The sequence below is a fragment of the Chroicocephalus ridibundus genome, chromosome 9 (genome assembly GCF_963924245.1).
Source record: "Chroicocephalus ridibundus chromosome 9, bChrRid1.1, whole genome shotgun sequence".
Classification (NCBI taxonomy): domain Eukaryota; kingdom Metazoa; phylum Chordata; class Aves; order Charadriiformes; family Laridae; genus Chroicocephalus; species Chroicocephalus ridibundus.
The window spans coordinates 20,305,544-20,325,797 of record NC_086292.1 but is presented as its reverse complement, the minus strand read 5'-3'; the positions used below and the strand labels follow the sequence as shown (position 1 = coordinate 20,325,797).

At 37.6% G+C, this 20,254-nt stretch overlaps 1 long non-coding RNA gene across 2 annotated transcripts in view; it reads right to left on the bottom strand.

Moving 5' to 3' along the window:
• The window catches only part of LOC134520890 (uncharacterized), a 201,257-nt gene that overhangs the window by 88,947 nt on the left and 92,056 nt on the right, over positions 1-20,254 (bottom strand). For both annotated transcript variants that reach the window (XR_010072578.1, XR_010072577.1), the window contains exons 4-9: positions 18,244-18,393; positions 17,470-17,520; positions 9,449-9,520; positions 9,177-9,343; positions 5,476-5,653; positions 5,265-5,389 (exon numbers count right to left, since the gene is read on the bottom strand). This is a non-coding gene — a long non-coding RNA (uncharacterized LOC134520890). The remainder of the gene's footprint in view (positions 1-5,264; positions 5,390-5,475; positions 5,654-9,176; positions 9,344-9,448; positions 9,521-17,469; positions 17,521-18,243; positions 18,394-20,254) is intronic.

The window sequence follows — 20,254 nt, the reverse complement described above, 5'->3', positions numbered from 1 at the left end:
GCACTCACAACTCAAAACTTGAGCACGTGCAGAGCAAATCTGCCTGGACAGAACGAACCAAGGAAGGGATGGGGAAGGCATTTTACAGTTAGTGTAAAGACTATCACCTAAGACATATGTGTATGGCTACTTCAGGGTTCAGTGATCTTTGTCTTCACTGGGTACACCCCTGTTCATTCATAAAATGATCCCTTTCACTGGCAAAAAAGGCAATATTGAAAATAAACCCGCTGTAAACTAACTGAGGTAGTGATAAAAAGCGAGCAAGACACTGTTCAGAAGGGTCATGCTCATGTGAAACTATGGCTGGAGCTAGAAGAATTGCTGCAAGACATCTGTGCAGAATTATATTTTTTTTTTGTCTTACTTTCTAGATGTCTGCTAACCTGAAGTTTTCTGAGGGAGAAGACACGACTAGTGACTAAATCAGATGTAAGATCTTGCTTCTCTCACCCCTTAATGAATGCCATAAAAGCCAGCCTGCTAGGTCTCTCATTATCAGGTATTCATGACGGACTTGAAATAGCTTTCCTTCTGAAGCTTTATCAGAAACTGACCTTTTCTCAAAACCTTTTAATAAACTGTCACTTTCTGATGAAACTAATCTTGGAAAAAATCCTGGCCAACTCTAATAGCAACAGTTTGCCTTTAACTTTTATTTTAGACATAAGCGTATGAGTGTGTGTATGCGTACATAGGTGTGGTTACAGCCCTGTGTATGAGAACTGGTACAACAGAGGTGTTTCTAATTTCCTGTTTCTTTAAAGTTAAGGAGTTTCTTCCCAACTGAGTAAACAAAAGAAAATGCTCCAGACTTTTGCCCTGTCTTTGAATGCCACCCTTTCCCACACTGTACAACATCTGGACATCACACTTGGTGACAGCGGTGGCAGGTTCAGCCTTAGCTACTGCACCAAATTTCCTTGGGAGTAAAAGTGGAACCTATACCACTAGCTCATAGCAGTAACCTCCGCTTGGTTTTAAGCTCCATGTTATGCACCTTGTATGATTCACCACAGGAAAGTAAAACGTACCCAGAAAATACATATAAATACCTGAAAGATTTAACATTTGCAAAATTATAATCTCAGTATAAATGGCACTGCATATACCTATAAGCATCCCTAAAACAAACATAGTCTTCTCAGGAGCCTGGCAATACATCATATTTGCTAACGCACAGTTGAAGAGGAATTTCTGCATAGTCATTACAAACGTAGGGACAGAAAGGGTCACCAAATATAGTTGCCTACAGTAATGAAGCACTGTGTCACATAAAACCTCCATAAAATGATACGTTTCATTTTAAATTAATGAACTTTGCTCTTATTCACCCTGCTCAGAGATAATTCTACTTCATCACTTGTCTAAGTGAGGTCTCTTTCTGCTGCTCCTTCCTTCTCACCCTTTTCCTTGGCTCCAGCATGGATTCTCCACACACCGTTGTTCCTTCAAGAAATATCCATCTACTCCAACGAAGGGTCCTCCACAGGCTGCGTCAGGGGTTTCTGCTCCAGCACCGTGGAGCACCTCCTCCTCCCTTCTCTGACCTTGGGGTTCCCTCTGTTGTTCCTTTGCTCCCTCCTCTCCCTCTCCGGAGTTTTCTGCCCTTCGGTAAATGTGCTTGCACAGAGCTCCGCCAGCTTTGCTGATGGCTCAGCTGTGTCCGGCATGGGGTCCAATGCAGAGTCAGCTGGCCCTGGCATGGGGCAACCCTGACCTCCTCCCACAGCACCGCCACCCCCAGCTACCAAAACCTGCCCATGCACACCCAGTACAATAGCTAAGGCTTATGCTCCTATATGATCTTTATATAGTATTGTTATTTTAAATTGACAAACCTGGAGTTACTGTTACATCAGTCTTTGTTATCAGCTTGTCAGTTACTTAATAAATACATTCCATGGTCTCTGTGGGAGTTTTAGTCATTTAGATGGTAATTCCTGTTTCACAGGTATGTTCTGCACTAGGCGCCAAATATAATCATCTGTGGTATTATTGGTGATAAATTTTAACAGTTTTCATGTCGGTAAATTTGCGTGTAGTTTTATTATGTAGGAAGTATCTAGATTTAAACTAACATCTCAAACCTATGTGAGCCATCTTCCTTTTGAAACTTCCTAACTTTGCTGTGCTTCAGGTATGTAATAGTATTACAAAGCAAAAAATAACATACTGATAAGACTGGTCACGTCTGTTAACACCAGCAATTATGGTTGTCAAAACAGCAACCCAGTTTTCATCCCTACCTGTCAACATAGTTCATTGTGATACTCAGAAGGGAAGCATCAAGGAAATGTTAGAGACATCTTTGTCTATTAAACTGTGCTTTAACTCTTAAAACTATTTCTTTCGTCCACGCATTGTGGGTGATTAGGGCCACCTCCAACTGCACTAGAATGAATATTCTCCATGTTCTTTTATCCCAGCAGTTTAATGTATCCATCAAAATACCTAAGGATCTTCAGATACAGTAGTACATGGGAAAGCTCTTCCTTAAACAAGTCTTATATGGGTCATATGACACAAAATGATGTGTCTCAATTCCAATTAAGAAAGCCATCATTTTTGAGTAATCTAAGCTATGATAGAGAATTTTTATCCTGGGCTGTTTGCGAAGTGTCCTATGATCGTGGTAGTGCAGTAGAAGTGATTTTAAAATTATTTTTTCCATATAAACTTTAGATATTTGGGATGTTTTTCTACAGAGTGTCAGCCAGCTGCAAATTACTTTGAGTTGTCTATCTACACTTACAGATTGGCCTTCAGGGAGGGAAGCGAGACAAAGTGAGAAGATGGCATTAATGAAAGCTGGACAAGCTTTTCCACATTTTTATTAGACTCTTAATCTGCCAGATCTTCTCCCCAAGTAAATTCTTATGATGAAAGCTTTCTATTCACTGTGCTTTAGACTAGGTGCTCTAAGTCTGTAAAAAGGAACAATAATTCTAGCTGATTTTTTAAAGGTTTTTTTTGTGACCCTGGGTGTAATTTCTGTATAAATAAAGAGTGACCCATTTGCAACTCTTCCTATAACTTTAACATGTTCTTTGCAGAATTGTTAGAGTAATATAATGACAAGTTATTTTTCTGGTTTCTGAGCATTGGTTAAAAAAAACAAAACAAAACACCACACTCCTACGGATTTAGAGGTGGTGAAGGAAAAAAAAAGTGAAAAGATAAAAAAAGTGTTTGGAAAGATAATGGGATGTTTTCAAAACAAAGAATAGAGCCAGTGTAAAAAAAAAAGTCATAATGGGCAATATTGCCTGTTTAAAAAGAGAACAACACCCCCCAAATCTTGATAACTAGGAAACCTGAGGGGATGGAGAATCATCCCTCCCAACCCAGTCCTTCAGTGTATTTGACACATTTCTATTGCTGTCTCTGCCAGTGTGTGCTTACTACTCTCCCATGACTCTAAATTCCAGATATTTTTATTTCAGAAGAGATCATAAAATGCTACTATAGATGACATTTCATCTTTCACGGGTTTTTTGTAATCAGAGATAGGTGAAGGTTAATTAGATTTAATACAGTGTTGGCTGGTGGTTTTTTTAAACAGAGCACAGTGATTGCCAACTGGCACAGTGTGCGTAACCCAACTTTTACATTCTTCTGGTCTGTTCTGTAAGTAATGAGATTTCTACAACAGCAGAAATTTGCTGCAAAGACATTGGGCTGGGACTCACGAGACTTAAAATTTATTCCTCGCTCTACTGCTGACCTGCTGTGTGACTTCTATAAAAATCACTTCAACTCATTCCTTTTCATCGCAACCTTTGCTGCAGCTGCTTTATACAGGTACTGACCTCCTAAGGCAGTAAAGCAACTTCATAATTGGAAGCTGGGCTTTTTAACCTCCTCAGTGTAAAAACACTGTCAGTCTCCCTCTATAACAATCTCTACATCAATTCCATACCATTATAATTACGGATAATACAATTAAAATACCTTCACCTTTTTATCAATAGCAAAATTCAGTGCAAAGTGACACCTACTATGAAAGTATGGTTATGAAGTGGCTTATTGTAAAGTAAGTTTGATGGAGGTGGTCCAGTTGTCCAGTCAACAGCTAGCATCAAAACCTTACCCCTGTAACTGGCATCCTTATGGGAATTCTCAGCACAGGAAACAAGGAATTAACAAGCAGAATGAAATAACCCACCAGTCCCCAAGTATGGTCCTCCTTGGATAAGACTGCAATTTTCACCGTGTCTTATTCATGCAGGCACCCCCCTCTTTTTTTTTTTTTGCGAGGGTGGGAGGGTGGCACAGTGGGAAGAAGAGGAGAAAGATCCTCAAACTCAAGGCTTTCCTTAATAATGACTTGATAAAAGAAAATGCAGGTTTCTATTAAAGGTTTATTAATATCTACTGTGATAAAAAAAATCTCTGCATTAAGAATAATCAAAGCTCTCATTTTGCCTTTCCTTTTTCTAACAATGACTGTTACAATAACATTCCGGTCCTCTAAGCCTGAAAAAATAGAAAACACAGAGAATGGCAGTAAGAAAAAAAGATATGAAGTGCTGAATTGCATTCAGCACCAAAAATATGTAGGGAGAAGAGTAAGAATGGCTGTTAAAGAAATCATATCATGAAAGATAAGGGATCTCACAGAACATCAGTCATTCTTATTCTGCATGTTTGCTGGCACAGTAAAGGCAATAAAACAAAACATACGCTTTCCTTTGTGTAGTGCACAAAGGCAGGATCTGAGGAAAAATAACTAACCATCTAGTGATGGTAGTCAGCTAAAATAAAATAGATTCCAGTGCTGCAATTTGCAGTATCCTGCAGTGTTTGCAGAAGTTTTTTCTCAAGCATTACTAATGTTAGAACTTTAGACAGCTTCCTTGAGTCTTTGTGGAACATGGTGTGTTAATTCCTACAGTGTTAAAATGATGTTTTGGCCTGACAATAGTATGCAAAACTCCCAGGAAGGCTGTGTTTAAAATGTAAAAAGCTACAAGCAATTCTTTCTAAATTGCTCCCTCCTGTTTTAAGATATACTGCACTTTCAGACATTGTCACATAACATTCACAGTAGTACGCACATAAGAAATGCAAAATCTTAAGGTCTAGTTAGCAGTTTGCTTCTATAGTAGGTTAAAGCAAATAATTACTGCAAAATTAATCTCTAACGTGTTACGTGGAACCTCAGCATCATCCTAGGCTTACCCCTTGCTACACAGAGAGACCACTTATTTAAATAAATGATAATAAAACTAATGGTCATCTTGGCATACGGTAACACTTACATGATGGAATCAAATCTCTTTAGCAGGATGGTTGGTCGCTGTCCGGGAGGCAACAGAAGTTTGTCACAAGGATCCTTGCGATGGCATTTTCAGACAGATCAGGTGAGACTTCCCAAACCACTGTTCTGTAAAGCAGGGCTCCATCACATGTAGCAGTTACTTGGGAAGACAAGTGCCATAACTCTTAACGCCCCCCCTTCCTTCTCCTTACCTCAGACTTTTATTGCTGAGCACGATGTGGTGTGGGATGGGATATCCCTTAGGTCAGTTGGGGTCAGCTGCCTTGGCTGTTTCACCCCCCATCTCCTTGTGCACCCCCAGCCTACTCGTTGGTGGAGCAGCATGAGAAACAGAGAAGGCCTTGAAGCTGGGTACGCATCAGCTGCCAGCTGCTAAAACATTAGTGGGTTATTGACACTGTTCTGGTCACAAATTCAAAACACGGCACCATATGGGCTGCTACAAAGAAAATTAACTCCATCCCAGCTAGACCCAGTACATCCATTCAAAACATGTAACTATTGAAAGCATGTAACCGTTGACACCATTTCTGTATCTGCAAGATTTTCTTCTATTAACGTGGTTTATATATGTAAAATTGGTCAGTTCGGCAGCAGGAAACACCTAAAAGAGTCTCTGCAGGGGCCAGACTATCTTACCAAGATGTTAGGTATACCAATTGGTGCAGGCACAACAGATGCTGCCTGGGGGACATCTTCAGGAACTATACCAAACTCTTACCTGGAGACATCCTGCCTGAGTTAGTCAATTACTTAATGGTAAAGGTGACTGCCATTAAGCACTGCCATTTAAGTCTATAAAAGCACGGTACAAACAGGAACAGGCTCTTAATAACTACTTATTCATAGAAGTATTTCTTCCAGAAGAAAAATGTCATCTTAATTTAATATTTTTCCTAGTCATTTGAAATTTAGGGACTTTCTATTTTTGATAGCCTTTACAAGTCCGGAGTTTAAAAAAAAAGTCTTGATAAACAATATTAATTTTAAATCATTTGATCTAAGCCTGAGATTTAAATTTATCTCCTTTAAGCAATCTTTTTCACATTTAAAAAGAGAAGCAGACTTCACTGTACAGTAGTTAGCTCTGCAGCTACAAGTGGGATTGACCAGTATCTGCAACTATGACCAAAACTTGAAACTGCAAAATTCATGATATTTTGGATCTGAGGTTTTCAGAAGGACAAAGCACAGACGCTATTAATTTCCATCTTAAAAGTTCCATCTCTATGGTGCATCTTGTTCTTTGATGTGTAAAAACTGAAGTGCTTCCAGAACGAGTACTTACCTGTGGAAACACAGCAGTTAGTTCTGCATGAAAGCAATTAATTCTGAATAAAATTCAAGATGAGGAACAAGCTCTTCTGTCTCAAATATATTGTCCCAGAACACCCTCCTTAAAGAAGGACATTCATCAAGAATACTAGGAAATATTTAACAACAAAATGGAATATTTATTGGAAAAATATAGCAGTGGTCCTCAAAGCACTCAATTTTTAGTCTAGAGGGTTAAAAAAACAAACAGGAAAACAAAACTTTTAAAGTGTTAGGTCTGGAAAAAATGGAAATGAGCTGGAATTTGTATTCTGAAGAAGAACTAAAATAGAGCAAGAGAAGAAAACAGCTGCTTCAGGAATACAAATGCTAAATTTATTAATGCAAGAGAGGACAGTATGATTAAGGTGTTTAATGTACTGTGTAAAGCACCAGAACACTTGGCTTAATATATTTTAACCAGGAAGGCTAAAAAAAGCCATGAGTCCAGGCTGGAGTAAGTTCACAAGTGGGTTATCCCCCCATTCTTTGACTGAGATTGTTTTCCAATTTTATTTTTTCCCCTCATGCTCAATCCTGGCAAAAGTGTATTGCCGTACAGAACACCTCAATAACAAGAATGCTAGTTCCAGTCACTGTTGAGTCCTAGCTGACTGTATCGGACTGCATGTATTCCTGACATTCGGCCGCACAGCCCGAGCCAAGTTAGTGAGGCTTGCTTACCCCAGCAGCTACCAGAACACTTAATTATTTTACTGTATTCTTACACAGTTAATCTCAGCAAAGGCTCCTTCAAAAAGAAAAATGGAGCATAAGATCCTAAAACTTTCCATATGAGAGAAAATACAGGTTTTATTCAAGGACCAATAAAAATAATTAAGGACTTAAGGTCACCAATGAACTCCAGTAATGGAGATTGTAAGGGATGTGGGGAGATACCACATGCTTTCCATCAAATTTTACAGTATTTTCTTATTGTAATTTTTTTCCCCCCTCAACTTGTCTTGAATTTAGTTGCTTTAATCATCCACAGACCAACAAAAAAGTTAGCAATATTGTCTATTATTTATATATTTTTTTCTGTTGCTTACCCTCAAACCAGCTGTAGCGGGTAAAGGATTCTCTAGACAGACTCTGCAAGTCCGTGTCAGTGGTAGGGGGCTGAACACAATTAGGGGCAGCCAATTGATAGTAGAGGGCCACTGAAGCCTTTTATTCATATAAGCATATATAAGCGTATATATGTATATGCACAGAAAACATATAGTGGAAGAAACACCTAGCTGCACTGTGCCAGAAAGAAAACCATATGAACTTTAACACATACACAAGTACAATTTCTGTTCTCACAGCCCCAGCACATTCATACAATCAATAAGAGTTGAATTTGGATCACTGAGTATTGAAAGTGATCCATGTATGCCTTAAGGAATATATCACCGGGGAACGGTAGACTGCTTGTGACATAAGCCAATAACTGGTCCTCTCAAGAGAAAATGCTGTAGAGAACAAATGTCATTTCTCTGCAGGGAGTAAATGAGCAAAACTCTGCTCACTGGGACTCTTTCTTCCGCACTGAAGAATTTAGTTCACTGGAAGCACTGTCTTCCTCTACATTACATACGCTTCAGTGAAAATAGGAGAGAGTCTTACTACTTCCGCCTTAAGGACAGGATAACCTTAAAGTTACTCCAAATGGAGTTATGCCTTAAAAGACCTTGTAAAAAGTCTTAACAATCAAACTCGACAACAAGCAGCACCGTTCATGTAGAATGGTTAAAAAAATACTCCACAGTGAAGTGATGAGCTTGCAGGCAATATACAAATGCAACTTTTTTCCCCCATAGTCACACAATATGCTACAAAACAGAGATGAAAGGGAATGTTTTGTAGGTGTAGTTATGGCAGTTCTTGGCTCCTTCCATCCTCAGTAGAGATTAACCAATACAGAGTACCATCCTCTTTCAACTGACTATAGGCAAAATCTAAAATTAAAACCAACTTTTGTGACTATTGCTACATATGCCGAAATAATCAGTTTTATTCTGTGCTTACAATTACCCCAAAATATAAAAGAAATTACTGGATATTCTGTCAGATACACGCTGCTTGCCAGTCTCAGCTATTTACTATGCTAAATTATACAGCTTAAGTATAAAAAGAAAAGTTGCCAGAACTCAGGGCATTTATATAAATTGGTAAAGCAGACGGGGTGGGAGGGATAAACTAACACCATTAGAAGCAATGGATACCCTTCTTCAAAAGGGTAATTCAGTGTGTTATTCAACAGGTAAGTAATTCAATGTTTCATTTATTTGAATATAATTTAGCAGACGCTGTTCTGTGACAGCTACTGTCAAGCAAACTACTATTGTTTTGTTGGTCTCATTGTAATGTTTTGTGTTTATAGGATAAGAGTCCTAATTTCTAAAAGTATCATAAATTGCAAAAAAATCATTTTATGTACTTTCATTTGGACTGTAAACGGAGTAAGTTGATTTTATTCCATGTCCTACTTTTTCTTAACGTGTAAACTTCATCTTAAGATTTTAATTTAAAAGTTAATCTTCTAAAAATAATATTAATTAATGTAATTTTCCTTGTATTCCCCTATTACCTTCTGTCCTTTTAGTTCCAGGTTTTCAGTTGTAATGGCCTGTGGCTCTACTGCAGGCTTCCTAGAGGAGAAACAAATTTGTGCCAGCTTGCTGAATAACCTCAGTAATGTTCAGTCACTCAGAACTTCTCCATCTGTGTGTCCATCCATCCAAAGAACCAGATGCTCTGAAAAACACCATAACCACCTTGCCTGATGTATCAATATCTGAAATATGTTGCTACCACAACTAGCGTTTCCAGCCCTACAAGCAATGGCAACAACTGACCTACCTGGAGCCCTCAGCTCTTTAGTTGGTCAGGTACAGGGTTTTCTTTGCAAGTCAACTGTTTCTGCTACTGGAGCTAAAGGGAAACATGCAAAAGGTTTTTATATGATATTTTTCCTCCCCCCAGAAAATGAAATCACTTAACTGGAAACATCATAACAAAACTAATAGAAAGCAATCATTTCACCAAGGAAGAAGAGAAGTTCAGAGAACAGGCAGATTTCATCAGAATGAAAAGCTAAGCATAATTACCAGTCTTCCATTTCCATTGGTTTTCCACTGATAGGCATTTAGACAGCTCAATTATTTTATTATTGAAATTAGACAATGAGATAATGATATAAACTTCCATTCTAAACTTTTATATATTCCACTGACACAGGTTGCAGAAATATTTTTGACAAGAACTTGATGATTAAACATGAGCTTGCTTCAACAGATATGAAGAAATGTCCTTGATTCATTGTTACACATCCGTGCAGCTGCTCTTTTAGTTCAACAGGAAGATTAATACATAGGATCTGAATCAGCAGCTAACCATTTCCCAAATTATTTGGCTAATAACCTGAAATTTCTTCTGAAAATACCTTAGAAGAAAGTTTCCTCATAAAAAAAAAAAAGAAAATGTGTGCATGATATATAACAATTTTTGCAAGAAACTTAATTGCGTTTTACTATCATAAATCACTGCAACTCTTCTCTGTTATACCCTCTTGAGCGGACAATTACTTCTGATCAGCAGCTTTGGCAAAAATATTGATTAAGCCATGTTCTTAGAAACAAAACAGAGATGTATATAAATTTCAAGGCTCTGTTAAAGTACAAGCTAAGTGGGCAAAAAAATATTTCTGATTTGCATCTAACAGACAGATGTTCCCAACCATATTACGTTTCAAAGCACTGCAAGGGAGATGTTCAGTATAGAATACGGTAAAAGGAGTCCAGTGATTAAACCTACAGAGTTAAGCATCTTCAGTCCAACTAGTAGAGTATCAAGAATGTTATAAAATCCGCTTAAAAGTGACTATCAACAAAGAGTGAAAAGTTACTGAAACACAGTATTTTCTTTTATCAAAGAATTTTGTTTAAAATACTTTACTTTTACTTTTGTTGAAGTGCTTTACTAAGTACAGCAAAACAGTTTTTAATGAAAAATAGTAATAATATAGTTACAAGTCACATAAGCCAATGAACTGTGTTAACAAATAACACTTGGAAAAGGTGTGTACATATTTTAGCGGCTTAATTTCTAGTTTTTAAGATAAACATTCCATCACTTAAGCATCAAAGGTTCTGCCTTGGGCAACTATTAACTGCTGGGACATCTGTGGAAGCTGAAGTTACTGCCTCTCAACTGTTTGTTACCATTACTCTTTTGCCAAAAATTGCCAGCCCCATAGAACGTGATGTTGCTGAGCAAGCAGAATGGGTCATACAAGATTCCCTCATCTGTTTCAGTATAAAGTTAGCTGAGTCAACTTAAATCCAACTGCTCACGCATGTTGGTGAATCAAAAGAAATGGTAAACTTCTTCTAAAGATTTAATATTTAGTGTTCCATCTTGCACACATTCTTGCAAAATAGTAAGAATCAAATTTAAGGATCAAAAGGATTTTTAAACTCACGCCAATGTTTATCTGCACCTTCTTATTCTGAAAGAACTATAAAATGTTAACATTATCAACATTATCAATCGTTAAGTGATTTGCTTCATTAGGGCTGTTAGATCTTTGTTGCTAGGTATTTACAGCTGCTGCAGAGACAATCAACAGCAAAACTCCACAAGACTGCTATGGCAGCAAAAAAAAAGCATTAAGAGGCGTGGCCGTGACACTAGACAGCACTGTTCTGCAGATATTCATAGTGCTTTTTATGCCGTGTTGCTATAAATAGGGACAGGGAATCTAATGAAAACATTCGAGCAGGAAATTTGCAATTCTGCCAGGAGCTTATCCAATGTCTTCACTTGACCCTCCTTCAGAGTTCTCATCTACAAATGGCAACAGAACTGGGGAGGAATCTGGATCCAAACGCTCTCGAATGGTTTCTCTTCATCTACTAAAATGATTTGTCCCAATGCAAAAGGGACATGTAAAGAAGGACGTGTAAGAATTATAACCATACATTGCGTATGGCTGGTAGGTGAATTTTGCCTTACACCTCACACCGACGGGACAAGCTGACTACGAAGCAACATAACCTGAGCAAAACTGAGCTGTCAGGAAGAGGAAGGAGTTAGAGCTGTATACTATGCTCAGTTCTCGCCATTTAGAAGTCTTTGGCCAGAGGCGTAAATTTTGTCCCTAGCAACTGTAACCTGCATTTAGATGGGATTAGATGTCTTTGCATCATGAAACTGCACCCTTTCTAACATAGCAATAATCCCCAATTATAGTCTGAATTGCAAAAATATGGCATTAAAATAATGAGAAGGGAAAAAACTCCTATTCAGAGAATATCCTTGATAAAGCAGCAGTGTGTCCTGTGTGTCAGTTAGGCCTAGAGAGATACTGGGTTTTATGTAAGACAGAACTGTTGGTTTTAGTCTTACAGGTGGATTCGTTTATAAATGCTGACCCTGACATATAATCTTAAATAAAAGCTGTGCTTTTCTATCTAATTTCCATCTTTCAGCTGAGACATTAGCATTCCTTATTCAATGTTCTTCTCTCTCAAGCATTACCTCAGATTAATTGGCACTGTATAAAATAAGTTGCTGGGTGCACAATGGTAACCATGGTAGCCTTCATACTATCTTCACGATGCATATGTAATTCAGTCCTCAGGAAAGCCTAATTAGTATGTAGCATAATATATTCTCTCTAAACACATCACCGTGGTATGAAATACACACAATCAAAGCAAACGATGCCAACAACCTCCACTGAACTGGGCTACCATTACGGAGCAGTTACATTACAAATGAATATACCATTACGTAGTTTTGCTGCAGCATCCCCAACCTGCATAAAATGCGTCTTCTTTAACCGTATGCCTTTTCTTTATGACCAAAAGGTGGCAATGTTCTACTTATTATCAGCTGGCCTTAAAAAGTCAATAGAACTGTATTCATGCAGGAGTAGTGAAATCTCTTCCCAGCCAAGCCAGAAAGCTATACATCATTAACTAGTGTGCTTACTAGGTCCCAATACTTCAGTGATGACACCTTCAGTTAAAGCGACACAAATATTAACATACTGTTCAAGTTGTAACCCAACGAGCTGTGTGAAAGTACATTCATGTGTATCTTCTCATAAGGAAAATCAAAAAGCATACGCAGCTTAAAAAGAAAGTATATTCTCTGTTACTCATCACATATAATCAGGCCTTATTTGGGATACTCTTGACATGTTTATACAAGACAATTACTGCTACACAGCGAGTGAAAAGTTTCACCAGCCTGGCTGCTCAGAAGATGCCACCCAGACACTTGAGATTTTTACAGAAGCTTATTTCGAGAAATGTTAACTCATTTGAGGTGACCTCCATGATTCATTTGGGGATTTGCCAGTTGCGAATATTGAAGTCATCCAAAACGCCTGCCCATGAGGCCTTAATACCACACCCACATGGACTGTCAGTACGCATAACAGCGTGGAAAAAACAGCGTGCAGCTGTTATTTTTCTCATTAGTGTGTCAAGAACTGCATTACTTATTTTAATGGAACAAGTTAGGAATAATCACATGCAGGACTGGACTGCTACCCTGGTGCTGGGCCCACTCCTGGGATTACCAAACATAGGGTGTCCTACGCCCAAACATTTAGACATTATTTCCACAGGACACTAAATGAGAAAGCTAAGTGACAAAATACAATATGTTTTTTCTGCTGTTTCACAGAAAGATGTTTTTTCAGTATCAGCAGTAAAATGGCAACCCTTACATTATTTTGTATAACTATTTGTGGTATATAGGAGGAGTGACTGCTTGCTATGGAGTTAAAAGCCAAGGCTAGCTAAAGAAGGAATGCCAGGAGAGAGAGGAAGATAGTCTATATGAATAGCATCCTTACGAATACACTGAAGTAATTGTTGGGTTTCTAACAAAAAAGATGGCACGGTCTGAGGCCAAATTTGGCATCATAAACCTTCTGATGAGGCTGAGGAGAAACGCTTACAGTAAGAGATCTAGAGAAATAAATACATTTTCAAATGCTGCCAGCTAATATCTGTTAAATTACTGTTAGCTACAAAAAGCAAAATGAGAACTGCTTCTCCCCAAAACAGGAGTAACAAGAGTAAGGAGGTGTCCAGACATGTACAGAGTAGTCAACACACAGCAAATACGAAAGTCATTTAATTCCTCATGTGAATATGTATTGATTTAGTGTACTGGTGTACTAGAAATGCTACTTTGATTAAGTATGGGATATCAGTCTGTCAGATGAAATGCAGACATTTCAGAGAACTTGTTTTGGATCCTAAATCAACTTCCCAAATACGATATGAAATAGTTGCCTGGCAGTTAATCCATCTTGGCCTGGAATCCTTAGTAATTTTCATGTTTACAAGATTTATCTTCATTCTACTCTCTCTACATGTGCATGAACGGAAATACTTTCCAACTCATAGCAAAAAACTTTCAAACTGTTATAATATTTTTTTTTGAAGTGTGGATTGGTTTTGATAGTACTAGTTGACCCTTCTTTTATACCAACATGGACACTTTTTTCCTGACCAGTCCTTGTGGTGTGGCAGTGGTTTTTTTCCAGAACAGAATGAACTAACTGTGATGTTTCCCCTCCAACACTGCCGTACCGGCTGACAGCTTCTTGTCCCGGTCTGCCAGGATAACAGATGCAGATCTCCATTTCAGATATACCTGGCAAAAGGTAGCATTATGGTCATAAAATCCCAGCCACACACATGCTGACCATCCGTGTGCATCTGATTCCACACATTTGGAAGGAACAGCATTTCTTTCAAGTGGCAGTGCTATAAAACACTTTTTCAAGTAAAAATGTCATTTATTTCAATTAAATAGAATAACAAGAAAATGCCCTCTGTTAATACCGTAATGCTTACGTAGGCATATCACACTTTCTATTTATGGCCATTATAAAATTTATTTGGCAAAAAAAATGGGAAAAACTGGTAAAATAGTAGCATTTTATATGGAAAAGTCTGCTAGTTCAGAAAAGCTATTTATCTTCATGTAGGTGATGATAATTATTTCATGCATTTACATTGGGTTATCTGTCATCAAATACATGTTATCTTACATTAACTCTACATTTTTCTTAGGAAGATACAGTATTTTATTAGATGTTTTTTCACCTAGTCTCAGTCATGTCAGCAATTCTAAAAAACAGTCTTAAAGTAGTTCTAATAATTGCCAGACTCACTAGACGTAGATCCATTCATTTATGACCAGCTATCGTTGGCCACTGGAAAAATGTGAATGAGTGATCACAAACAGAAACAAAACAAAACAATTCCTTCCGTTTCAGGTAGTAGAATTTGGGAGCAGAAAGATCACAAGTACTATTTGCTGTACATTATATATTCTGTTTCTATTATACAAAACTCAGCTTTGCTTTATGTAAAACGCCCAGGCAATACTATCTGTGACTGCAAAACATTTTTGAACGAACTCTACTAAAAAATGGGTTGCTGATTCTTCTGAATAAGAGCTTTCATAACCCATCACACAAAAAGTATCTAGAGCACAGGTATGGGGGAAAATGAGGTACTGGATCTTGCAAATGGTAATTTGGTAAAGCCAGCTGCCCCACAGTGGCTAGTACTAAATGTCTGTGGGAAATCTTATAGGCATATAAGTAATAGAAATGCAAGTTAAAGTCCTATTATTATCCTAAGTAATATAATTTAAGCATTAGCACAGTAAAATATTGGAATATTTTAAATGCCTTTCAACTGCCGAAAACAAATTGTCATAGTCATTAACTATTTAGCATTAGAAATCCTATTTATTCATTAAGGTTATTTAATGTTTGTGAAATTATTTGGCTGTCATCTAATTACTGGAAATTCAAAATCATCAGCTTTTTCAGAGTCATCCTTTTCACAGAGACCTTCTTCAACTACCAATATACCAAACATTTACCAACCATAGATATCTACATATAGTGAATAAAATGTATAGATGCATACACTCCCTAGAAAGCAGTGCTTCTTTCAAAGTCTCAGGGTTTTGGTACCAAACATATATGGCATGATTAATTAGGGAAGAATTTCTTAGATGTTGCAGGAATATCTCAAGAAAATCAATGGCCATAAACATGAAGAACCTAAGAAGGTAAGCTGAAAGTAAAGAGTCAAAAAAAAAAAAAAGCTGCTTCCACTGAAGTGCAGTGAAAAGGCAAAACCACTGGCATTACTGAAACAATGGAGAAGCTGTAAAAGTTCCCACAACCAGAATTTCACACTGGAGACCTTACACAGAAGTTGGTCCGTTCCTTCAACCTTAAATACCAAGTTTCTGAAACAGTATTGTGTAGCCACAGGTTTCAGATGCAATTCCAAAAGTATAATATAATGCAAGATGCCTACAGATACTAACTCAGAAACAGGGAATGCTGTTAAAATATCATAATGATTTGCAAACCAGCAAGGTTTTATGAACCAATTCAGATAATCTCCAATGGGTTGGTTTTTTTTTTATGTACTATATATATATATTTATATAACAAAAGAAAAATGAAATCAGAACAACAGCCTTAGTCTCTAATGTCTGCAGCATACTTATGGGAAGACTTCTGTCTTACTACACCTTAAAACTTTCTGAACGCTTTGCAAGTGTTCAAAAGCACTTATAATGTTGGGAGTTATTTTCCTTATTGCGGGGCGGGGGGGAAATCACATTATTAGAATTAGATAGATACTTTGCAGCAATTCTTCTGGCCTGCGAGTACAAATAGAGGCTCATGCTACCTGCCATACAAATGTCACAGTGAATCCCTCATCCCAAGAGCTGAAATTAAATACAGCCAATGTATAGCACAGACACGAGTTTGAGTTCCAAAGCTCATGTTTAAACTACACAGCAAACCTTACAGTGATTTATATTCAGAGTTCTTGCTACACCATTCATGACAATAAAAATCATGTAAGAGCTTCCCAGCCAGCTTTCAGTCCAAGACTCCTTTCCTACGCTCATGAGTGTAAAATACTCATCTCACCTTTTTCGTTAAGCAAGATGCTACTGAAGAATCTTAAGGATAAACAGAACGAAATATCATATATAACAGAGTGCCATACAAACGGACATTCAGGGAGACAAGCAGTGGCTTATGCTACATGAAAAATAAGGCCCCCATTAGAAAAAAGGCTAGTGACAGGAACTGCCCAAGTGACAAGAAAAGGCATGATACAAAAGCCTGCCACTAAGGTAAACATTTACAAACTGCGAGTCCCATCACTACTGACTTGTTTTCACTAGATCGCATTGTAGAACATGTAAAACGTCTCTGAGCATCCTCTAATTGCTATCAACAATATTATGTTAGTAGGTCCTAGTACAGCATATTCTGCAACACAGAATTACACATCATTACCAGTCCATTTAAGCATGCCAATTAGATCCATTTAAAAATAAGTATATCTAAGGTGTATTGTAAAATGCAGTAATGATTAACTGCGATGCCACTGAGAAAGAGAGTCACTCAAGAACTGAGTCTTTTCTTTAAACAAACTTGGTTTACAAATCCTGTCATTTTTCACTATAGCTGTGAGTTGTCATTCAGGGGAAGCTGTCATTGTACTGACATGCTGCAACACGAGCTCCAGGGTAATTGTGCAGATTAGGAAACAAAATATTCACGTCCCATTTGAATGAATGGAAAAATTGTAAGGCAAATTTGTGTTGGTTAACTTAATAGCGTAGCTTGTCTGCTGACATATTCCCATGGGAACTGGAAACCAAAAAGTATGTGTTACATGGACTGACTTATTTTGGATACTTCCCATGTTATCACTAAGTCAGAAGCGAGATTTTCACATGTAACTCACTGTCCTTTACAGGGCTTTAATCACTTAAAACAGTGACTGCGAGTTCATACATACCAGTTTCTGGAAACCAGGGAAGGCGATGGATCAGGCACAACAGCGCAGCACCTGAAAATTGAAACATACAGACATCTGTTAAAAAGAAGCAGAAATTCCAAATAGAAAAACAGAAGTGTATGAGTAACTGTTGGGGTTTTTTTTTCTTCCAATTCCCTGCAGGTTCCAGAAGGTTTGGCAAAACCAACATTTTCATCAAAACCAAATAATATGCAAATCTGCTGTAAGTACCAATTTTCCTCCAGTTTACTGAATCTTTAGTAAAAACAAACTTAATAAAGATTAGACACCTGAGTTTTCTGCCAAGGTAACAATATCTGTATAAGAATCCCTAGTCTATCTGGTGAAATCCTGAAAAACATCAGAAAGAAGCTTATCCCGCCATGCTAAAAGCTACTAGCAAGGGATTATTCTCCCTCTCTCCTTTTTCATTCACAATGGTGTTCTTGGGAACAGATTTATTTTGTACTTACGGTGTCTAATAACAGCTGTTACGCATTTATTTTCCCACTATCCTGACACAGTAATGTTATCCTACTTAATTCTGCAACTCTTTCTGACATAAAAATGCACCCGCCATAACATTCCTTAATACTGTAAAAAACTGGTAGTGACCTAGGACTTCCCGGCTCTTACCAGTGCACATTCCAGCTGATTTAACTCCCCCATAGTACTAACAGAGAGAAGTCATTACAATATAATCACTACCAATAATATAAAACCTATAAAACAGAAAACACCCAATTTTAATGCCAAGAATGGCAGACACTTTACCTTTAGAGACAAGTGTTTGAAGTAGCCTTCAATTAGAAGAACTGCTCCAGGTTTGCTTTGGGGTTTGTTTTTTTCAGTATACTGATATTTCTCAGACACTTTCATAGCTCCATTTCCATCTCATGTCAATTGTTGGGACCCAAACAGCAGCTGAAACAGTTTTGGAAATGTTGTGAATGAACACCTCAACCAGAACTCTTATATTACCAAGAATACACAAACTGGAGTTCAGAGTCCTGAATTAAATTCCAACATCATTCTTTTGGTACCAGAAAGGCAACCTGTTTTCCAGGTCATTTGCACCTGAAGTCAAAAGGCAAGAAAACGTTTTGAACAAATCTAAATTAAATTGTAGGAAAGACAAAATGCTACCACTTTATCCGTCTTTCTCTACAGCACAGAGTACAACATTAGATTGGCTTTGAAACCCAACCTTAACAAGTCTCATTCCCACAGAATTACCCTTATCTTCCGCTTCTATTTCCACTGTGCTGCTGTTGCTTTGTTAGACTTGCTGTTTTCTCCATCATATACCTCCTCATAAAGACCACAATGATGGTCAGAAAAACATGATTTTCTTAAAAGAACTTCCCAGTCATTGTTAAACCCCCCACACTTATTTCTAAATATATTTGACTGGGGGGTAAATGGAGGGAGACACTAAAAGAATAACAGCCTTGTCCACAATTCCTATTTCCTTCTAAGATTAACAAAGACTCGTTTTAAGCAAACTTCTTTTTTAATGACTGGTTATTTTCTAACACAGATACTACACATAACTAGAAATGATCATTTGTTGTGAAAGATTTTTAAGCGTAAAAAAATTAGATCTTTCTACCTGTCACTTTCTTCTTCTCCCTAAGTATCCTTTAGAGTCTAAAACGTCAGACGATTACTAGATACCCAGCTTCCAATATAAAGTTCCCTGAGGTTCCCATAAATTTCCCTTTTTATGTCCAAACCATCATGTGTATGCAGGTCAGTGCAGTGAACCTGGTGAACTGGTTTATAGTTTATTAAAAAAAAAAAAAAAAAGAAAAGAAAAGGAAGGAGGGTGGGTGGGGAAAAACAAACAAACAAAAAACCTACTACATTGGAAGAAACTCATTTAGGCAGAGTTCATGACATTGCAGTTGAGAGAGCAGAACTCAAGGTTGTGCAGCAGACACCCCCCCAACCCCCCACCACTGCGATGTCGCCTCATGTGTCATCAGTGACATTGTCCAAGCTGCAGTAGGCGTTCTCATTAACAGAAGTCTTTTCATGAGTGGATGGATGGAAACAGAAAAAAACAACTTGGATAAAGTTACAAGCTTTTAATTTATCTGAAATTAAAAAAAAAAAAAACCAACACCACACCAAATGCAACCGAAAACTTGTAGTGATTTGGGTCTAGCTTACTATGAATGAATAACACAAGCTAGAAAACAAAAGAGAAAAATGCAGGAAACTAGAGAGGAATCTTAAGTATCAAAACCTTATTGGAAGCAGGAAATTTGGGGGGTGGAAGGCAGGGATAGTGACACCAGTCCATTAGACAACAGAGAGGAAAAATGAGCACTAATAACATGAAACCAAAAGCCTATGTCTATCACATCATAGGAAAACCTAACTGTAAAAAGAAGTATTAAAACTACTGAAGTGCCAAACCAAGATATTTAGAAAACAGAGCAAGTGCTAATCATAAATGGATTAGTTGATCCTTTCTTATGGGTGGGGAATAAATTGGATGACTTCCGAAAAGCTTACTCCAGCCAGATTTTTCTATGATCTGCATTTGCTATATCACAAAAAGTGGTACTTGAAAGAAAGTTTACTTGTATTAAAAATTAAAAGCTTACATCTCTTATTTAGGCAAACACCCTAGTAGTTCAATTGGCATTAAAGTATTTGTTTACTCATTCTCATTACCTATTCTGTAAGTTTTTATAACCTTCTAGAACATGAAGTAGCACACTGTATAATAGCTTTTCCAGTTTTCTCTCAAAATCCCTTCTCAAACAGTAGCTTA